The sequence below is a fragment of the Lolium rigidum genome, chromosome 6 (assembly GCF_022539505.1).
Source record: "Lolium rigidum isolate FL_2022 chromosome 6, APGP_CSIRO_Lrig_0.1, whole genome shotgun sequence".
Taxonomy (NCBI): Eukaryota; Viridiplantae; Streptophyta; class Magnoliopsida; order Poales; family Poaceae; genus Lolium; species Lolium rigidum.
Genome location: NC_061513.1, coordinates 66,119,957 through 66,128,357, shown reverse-complemented (window position 1 = coordinate 66,128,357; position 8,401 = coordinate 66,119,957). Strand labels below are relative to the sequence as shown.

General features: G+C 41.6%; 1 long non-coding RNA gene across 2 annotated transcripts; it reads right to left on the bottom strand.

Moving 5' to 3' along the window:
- Nucleotides 1-4,398: 4,398 nt before the first annotated feature.
- Nucleotides 4,399-7,298, bottom strand: LOC124659571. Of its 2 annotated transcripts, XR_006989625.1 has the most exons (3): nt 6,999-7,298; nt 6,406-6,509; nt 4,399-5,189 (listed from the first exon to the last, which is right to left on the bottom strand). It is a non-coding gene; the product is annotated as an uncharacterized LOC124659571 (long non-coding RNA). The 2 variants fall into 2 exon arrangements; XR_006989624.1 differs by lacking the exon at nt 4,399-5,189 and having other exon boundaries at nt 6,319-6,509.
- Between the last annotated feature and the right edge of the window lie 1,103 nt (nt 7,299-8,401).

Here is an 8,401-nt window from a genome sequence, read left to right as displayed (position 1 = left end):
AAGGTAATAGTCTGTATTCACTACCTTAACTTTTCGATAATCAATGCACATTCTATACCCTACAACTACTCTTTGAGGTATGAGCTCATCATTATCATTAGGCACAACAGTCATTCCTCCTTTCTTAGGAACGCAATGCACGGGACTAACCCATCTACTATCGGCAATAGGATATATAATACCAGCTTCAAGAAGTCGTAATACCTCATTTCTTACCACATCCTTCATCTTGGGAATTAGACGACGCTGAGGTTCAACAACAGGCTTCGCATCATCTTCCATATTAATGGCGTGTTGGCATATAGAGGGAGAAATCCCCTTCAAGTCATCAAGAGTATAGCCAATAGCACCTCGGTGTTTCTTCAATATTTGCAATAATCTTTCTTCTTCAAACTCGTAAGCTTAGAACTAATAATAACGGGATATATTTTCTTATCATCAATATGAGCATATTTAAGATTATCGGGCAAAGGCTTTAAATCAAAAACAGGATCTTCCTTTGGTGGCGGTGTTGTACCCAAGTCTTCCACCGGTAAATCATGCTTGAGAATAGGTTGGCGAAGAAAAATCTCCTCAAGCTCATCTCTTTCTTTCCTAAAAACTTCACTCTCGCTATCCTCCAAATGTTGCTGCAAAGGATTATTAGGAACAAGAACAATAGATGCACACTCTGCCCATTTTAAAATCATTACTAGGCAAATCAGCTTTATAAGGAGTTTTGGTAAATTTGGAAAAGTTAAACTCATAAGATTCACCAGCAAATTTAGTCAAAATTTTCTCTTTCTTGCAATCTATAATAGCTCCACAAGTATTTAGAAAAGGTCTACCAAAAATGATAGGACAATAGTCACTAGCAAACGAGAACCAAGTACCAAAAAGTCGGCAGGATATTTAATCTTACCACATAGAACTTCCACATCTCGAACAATACCAATTGGAGAAATAGTTTCTCTATTAGCCGGCTGAATAACCACATCAATATCTTCAAGTTCACAAGAATCAATTTCGTGCATAATCTCCGTGTAAAGCTCATAAGGTATAGCACTAACACTTGCACCAATATCACATAAACCATAATAGCAATGATCACCAATTTTAACGGATAGCATAGGAACACTAGCTTGTTTGGGTTTATTAGGATGTGAAACAATATTAGAAGCATCTTCACGAGAAAATAATATGACCATCCTCAACATTTTCAGTCACAAGATCTTTAACAATTGCAACAACGGAGTTCAACTTTTATTTGTTCTTCGAGGTTCTCTAGGTTTCTTTTCACTTTTATGAACCGCACTATTTATAACGAGTACTCTTTCATTTTAGCAGGAAAAGGAGTTTTTTCAATATAAGCTTCAGGAATAACACGATCAGCAGTTTCAATTACAACACATTTATTAATAGATGAATCAATTTTATCTTTATACGGTTCATGATACTTATCAAAATTCTTCTTAGGCAATTCATAATGAGAGGCAAAAGCTTTATAAAGGTTTGCAGCGACTTGAGAATCAAGACCATATGTAGCACTAATATTACGAAATGTATCAGTATCCATAAAAGCTTCAATGCATTTATAATCATAAATTATACCTGATTCTCTATCTTTGTCGTTCTCCCAACCTTCGGTATTTTCTTGGATCCGATCAAGAAGGTCCCTTTTAAACTCTTCTTTATTGCGTGTAAATGATCCGGAACAAGAAGTATCCAGCAAGGTCTTGTCTTGAAAAGAAAGTCTTGCATAGAAATTATCAATAATAATATTACCAGGAAGCTCATGAATGGGGCATTTGAGCATTAAAGACTTCAATCTCCCCCAAGCTTGGGCAATACTCTCTCCATCATGAGGCCAGAAATTATATATGCGGTTCCGATCTTTGTGAATTTCACTTGGAGGATAAAATTTGGAATAGAATAAAGGCACAATGTCCTCCCAGATCAAGAGAATCACCATTCTTCAGCAATTTATACCAATGCGCCGCTTTACCGGACAGCTGATATAGAGAATAGCTTCTTCCTAACTTCATTCATAGCAATACCTGCACATTTGAATAACCCGCATAATTCATGCAAAAACAAGTAAATGATCACCAGGATGGACAGTTCCATCCCCTTCATAGCGGTTATCCATAACATGTTCAATAATTTTCGTAGGTATTTTATATGGTATTACTTCCTCACCTGGCGCCTCATCCACTACCGTTGCGGTAGTAGTAGATTTCCCAAATAGAAATCGAAGAGAAGATCTCTCCATAATGACTTATAGCAGCGAGCAGTAAATAAAATCAGCACAAACAAGTAAAGGTTTTCCTTACCAATTCCACTTACCAATATCGCTTCACTCCCGGCAACGGCGCTGTAAAATAGTCTTGATGACCCACAAGTATAGGGGTGTATCGTAGTATCTTCGATAAGTAAGAATGTCGATCCCAACGAGGAGCAGAAGGTGTTGACAAGCAGTTTCGATGAAGGTTTCACTCGTAAATGCTCACAAACAAGTATTCGAGGGGTTTTGATGTAACGAGATGAAATAAGTACGAGTAAGTAAAATGCGTGAGAAATAATTGCAGCGAGTGGCCCAATCCTTTTTAGCACAAAGGACAAGCCGGTTTGTTTACTTATAATGACCAAACGTTCTCGAGGACACACGGGATTTTAGTCTAGTGCTTTCGCTACATACGACTGATTAATCTTCATTGTTTTGATAAGTGTCGTGTGGGTGAACTCGTGCTAATGTACCGCCCTTCCTAGGACTAATACATACTTGTGATTATACCCCTTGCAAGCATCCGCAACTACAAGAAAGTAATTAAGATAAATCTAACCACGACCTTAAACTCGAGATCCTGCGATCCCTCCCCGCATCGATATACCAACGGGGGTTTAGGTTTCCGTCACTCCGGCAACCCCGCAATTGGCAAACGAGTACAAGATGCATTCCCTAGGCCCATAAATGGTGAAGTGTCGTGTAGTCGACGTTCACACGACACCACTAGAAGAATAACACCACAACTTAAATATCATAACATTGAATATTACTCAACCATAGTTCACTACTAACATTTAGACTTCACCCATGTCCTCAAGAACTAAACGAACTACTCACGAGACATCATATGGAACATGATCGGAGGTGATATGATGATGAATAACAATCTGAACATGAACTTGGTTCAATGGTTTCACTCAATAGCATCAACAACAAGTATGAATAGATACCGGGAGAGTTTCCCTATCAAACAATCAAGATCAAACCCAAATTGCTACGGCGGTGACGAGGTGCTGCGGAGGAGATGGCGGTGATGATGGTGGGGATGATGATGATGGTGATGGAGATGATGTCCAGCTCGATGGCGATGACGATGGCGTCGATTTCCCCCTCCGGAGGGGAATTTCCCGGCGGATTCCTCGCCCGTCGGAGAGCTCTTTTCTCTCCGGTGTTCTCCGCCCAGCGAGGCGGGCTGTAACCCTTCGTGAGGATTCCTCTGTGGCTTAGGTCTTCGGGACGAAGGGTTTCGCGAAAAAAAGGAGGCGAAAGGGGTCGTGGGCCCCCCAGACTACATGGCGGCGCGGCCAGGGCATGGGCCGCGCCGCCCTAGGGTGTGGGCCCACCCCGGGTCCTCTCGGCCCCTCCTTCGGCTCCCTTCGTCATCCGGAAAAATAGGATTTTTGGTAAAACTCCCTTCCACGAGTTGATCTTCCGAAATATTGCATCCCGACGGTGCTTTTTCCAGCAGAATCCTGGCTCCGGTGCTCGATCTCCAAATAATCATGAAACATGCAAAATAGATGAAATAACATAAGTATTGTGTCCCAATATGAAATATATCAATGAATAACGGCAAATTATGATATAAAATAGTGATGCAATTTGGACGTATCAAGCAGCAGAACATTGAGCATGAGTTTGACTCGGGGTCAGAAGATTTTTCATATGATGATGCCACGGATGAAGAAAGTCATACTGTGAGGAGGAAGAGCAGGTTTGTAAGATATAATCCGAAATCAGAAGTTCCACACTTTAGTCTTGGAATGGTTTTCAGGAGTAAGAATGACATGAGAAAGGCTCTAACAAAGTATGGGCTAGTCACGTATAGAAGCATTTTATTCATGAAGTCAGAAGAAGACCGAGTTAGAGCTAAATGTGGATGGCCTGGTTGTCCATGGCTTATATATGGCGCAAAGACTAGCAGATGTTCCAGGTTTCAGGTGATTACTTATGAATTTGAACACCATTGTGCCCCAAATAGAGACAACAAGTTAGTAACCGCCAAAGTGATAGCTAAGAGATATGAACACTTTATCTTGGCTAATCCAACATGGAAGATTGATAGCATTAAGTCTACTGTTCTCAAGGATTTCTTCGCTGATGTGTCTACATCAAAATGTAAGGCAGCAAAGAAGATAGTCATGGACAAGTTATTAGGAGGGTTGCAAGGAGAGTATACTAAGGTATTTGATTACCAGTTGGAGCTGCTCAGGAGCAACCCTGGAAGCACCGTTGCTGTGTGCCTGGATCCTAGTATAATGGACAAAAATATTTTTCAGAGATTCTATGTCTGCTTTAAGGCATTGAAGGATGGATTTAAAGCTGGATGTAGAAAAGTTATTGGCCTTGATGGTTGTTTCTTCAAAGGAGCATGTCAAGGTGAACTTCTATGTGCTATTGGAAGAGATGCTAATAACCAAATGTACCCCGTGGCTTGGGCGGTAGTGGAGAAAGAGACTACAGAGAACTGGGAGTGGTTCATTGGCTTGTTGATCAAGGACTTGAATATAAATGATGATGGAGCTGGCTGGGTATTCATTTCTGATCAACAAAAGGTGAACATTCTCAATTATGTCATGTATGAATATCACTGCCGTATTTTTTTTGTAATGTCAATATTAAATGAAAATTAATGCCATATGTACTTGTATGCAGGGATTGATTAATAGCATGAGAAATTATCTTCCAAGGGCCGAACATAGGATGTGTGCTAGGCACATCTATGCCAACTGGAGAAAGAAACATAGAGGACATGATTTACAAAAAAAAATTTGGGCCATTGCAAAGGCTTCAAATAAAGAAGATTTCAACTATTACAAGGCCAAGCTTGCACTTGAAACACCACAAGGTGCCAAAGACATCATGAATACAGAGCCAAGACATTGGGCAAGAGCATATTTTGAAGTTGGATCCATGTGTGAGTCTGTAGACAACAATTTGTGTGAGTCATTCAACCATGCAATCGTTGAGTCTAGATTCTATCCTATCATCTCTATGCTTGAGAAGATTAGATACAAAATAATGAATAGAATTCAAGAAAATAGAACCAAGTGTGAGAAGTGGCATGGTACAATTTGCCCTAACATTTTCAAAAAGCTCAAGGTGGCTATCCAGAGGACACAATTTATGGATGTGTTATGGAATGGCAAAGAGGGGTTTGAGGTGAAGCTTTTAACGGGAAGAGGCAGGAGGTACACTGTGAACTTGGAGAAGAGAACATGTTCTTGTGGGTATTTTCAGTTGGCAGGGCTACCATGCTCCCATGCTGTAAGTGCTATCTATAAATGTGGTAAAGATGTTGATGCATTCATTGACAACTGCTACTCAATTGAGGAGTTCAAGAAAATTTATGATCACTGCTTGCAACCTGTAGAGGGGGAGGAAAAATGGCCAGTGTCTCAGAACCCAAGGCCAGTGGCACCTGGTTATGTCAGAATGCCTGGTAGGCCAAAGAAGAATGACCGAAAGAGAGAAGAAGGTGAAGCACCTAAAGGAAAAAAGATGAGCAAGCATGGTGTTGTGATTAAGTGTGGTAGTTGCGGTATAAGTGGCCATAATAAGAGCTCTTGCAAAGCAAATCCTGACAGAGGGAAAAAAAAGAATGCTTTCCTTGCCAAGGCTGGAAGAAAAATGAAGGCAAATGAGGTAAATCGAGCATTATTCCTAATGTTCACTGATTTCTTTGTGCTAAGGTCTCAAACTGTTTCTTTTATTTTATTTTCATTGTGCAGCAAGCACAAACAGATGCACATGTTAGTGCAAGCCAACAAGAGTCTGGTAGAGGAAAGAGGAAAGGTATCAAACAACAGAACATGCAAGCCAAGAAGAAGCAAAAGAAGTGATCGTTGTAGTAAACATGATGTCGAGGTTATGTTTTCTAGGTCATGATGTCGAAGTTCTAGTTGATAGGCATGATTTAAATTCTATTTCTTGGATCCTGATGTTGAAATTCCTTTTTGTGGTTCTTTTTTGTTTGCACATGATGAATGATATGTCCTCTTAATTAATGTCTAGTTGACGTTGAAATTCAATTCTATTTGTCGCACCTCAACGATGGTACTAGAAGACCATAATTAACCAATTCTACACTCCCATGGTTTTGGCAGCTACAGCAAAATATTTGCAAGGAATGTACACACCTGTTGGTGGCATGCTCTGTTATTCATCTCATGTCACTGACCACACCCGTGTACATCAATGCTTTGAGGGGCAGAAGAATGTCCAATCATTTCCTGCCAAGCATCTATGTAAACAAGCAATAATATAGTATTAATGCTCCTATGTGTATATAATAGTGAGAAGATACTGGTAGATATGCGTATACAGCAAATTGGCATGCCCAGCAAATTAGATGCGTGCATAGGTGTTGTTACCCCTATTTTTCATTCATACAACACTAAATTAGCACTAGCCTACTGCTTCGCATGGGAATGAATGCTTGTGACTATCTTTTACATAGAGCATAATTCAAAATCTGCAAAAACTGTGATTGCATTTGGAGACAATTAGACACAGAACATTACTGAAATATTCAGTATTTCAGTCGTTGCATTTGGAGACAACCCCAGTACATTTTCATTGCACCGAACAACTCATGCACATTCTATTTCTCTTTCTTCTCTCTAATCTCTAATCTGACCCTATGAGTTTGAAAACTGTCTTGGCACCAGTAGTACAAACCTGCTATCTACATGCAGCAACATCGTGTGTTGGAAGCAATACTGTTGCTCACCTCTGCCGCCGCGACGACCTTGCTTCCTATGCCACTGCGATGAGCTCGCCCTCCACTGCCTCCGCGCCTCCTTCTTCTCTCCGCCGCGAGGCCCTGGTTCGGCTCCTCTCCCCTTCGCGCCGTCCTGCAGGGCGTCGCGCCGTCCTGGCCCGTATCTCCTCCGCCTCACTGAAACCGTGACGGACTGTGAATCGACTCCACACGACACCTCGGCAGCCTCTCCTCGCTCACTGGTGGCAACCAATTCCATTCCAATCCCCAATTTCTTCCCCACTGGTTTTGAACGGGAACAGAGGAATAAAGGAGATGACTTCTCTGTTTCCTGTGGGACAGACGGGTAGAGGAAAGCGCACGACCACTTGCACACACTCAGGTCCCACCTTCAGGCCATCGTGGCATCCTAATCCTCCCTAATCCTTATTTCCCAGTGGCACGTCAGCATCCCGATGACCAAACGAGCATATAACAAAAATCTGCCGGGATTGGCTAGGATCAAATAGTTCAGGGTTCTATTTTCAGGGATTAGGAGTTTGGGGTTTGTTTCAGACTTCGCCTATGAATTCAAGGTTTAAAACAGACTTTTGCCAAAAAAAATAGAAACCCGCAGTCTCCAGTAGTCCAGTCCAGTCCCCAACCCAGTAGAAGTCCGCAATGGCCAGCAGCAGTAGCCGCCGCCCCCGACCCTCCTCGCCGTCGCCGGTATCGGCGCATCCGCTGGAAGACGACGACCTCCTCCACGAGATCATGCTCCGCCTCCCGCCGCACCCGCCCTATCTCCTGCGCGCATCCATCGTCTCCAAGCACTGGCGACGCCTCGCCACCGACCCCAAGTTTCTATGCTGAAGGTAACTGCTTTCTCGTCTGCTCGTTTTAACATTCCAGGACTCCTAAATCCAATTATTTTTCATAGGAATAACCAGTGTACTTCTGAACTGCTAACTATCAACTGAACTTTTTTATGAACTTATAGTCTTGTTGTCTTTTATGTCTGTATGTTATCATTGAACTGCGGGTGTCTATGTTACTACCATTGTAGTGTATTATTGTTCACCTGCACACAATTAAATACCCAGCACAAGCCACATACATGGTGGAAATTGGCAACAAACAAAGTACAAAGTATACTTGAGTTGGAGACTATGGCAAACAAGCAATTTAGTTGGGCAGATTTGGGGAGTAATACAGTTCTATTTGGTCGGTCGGTACTTATTTGAGTTTTTTTTAATCCCTGCTGATCTTGGTATTAACCGTAAATCTACAATATCTATCGTACCTTATAAAATAAGTAGTATAAGTAGTACTATTCTATTTCTATCTGTTTGTTGAGGAGTTGTCATGCAAGTGCTTGAATGTGGGAGGGTTTGAAATAAATATATGTGACAGAAAGTAGATGGCCGATTGCA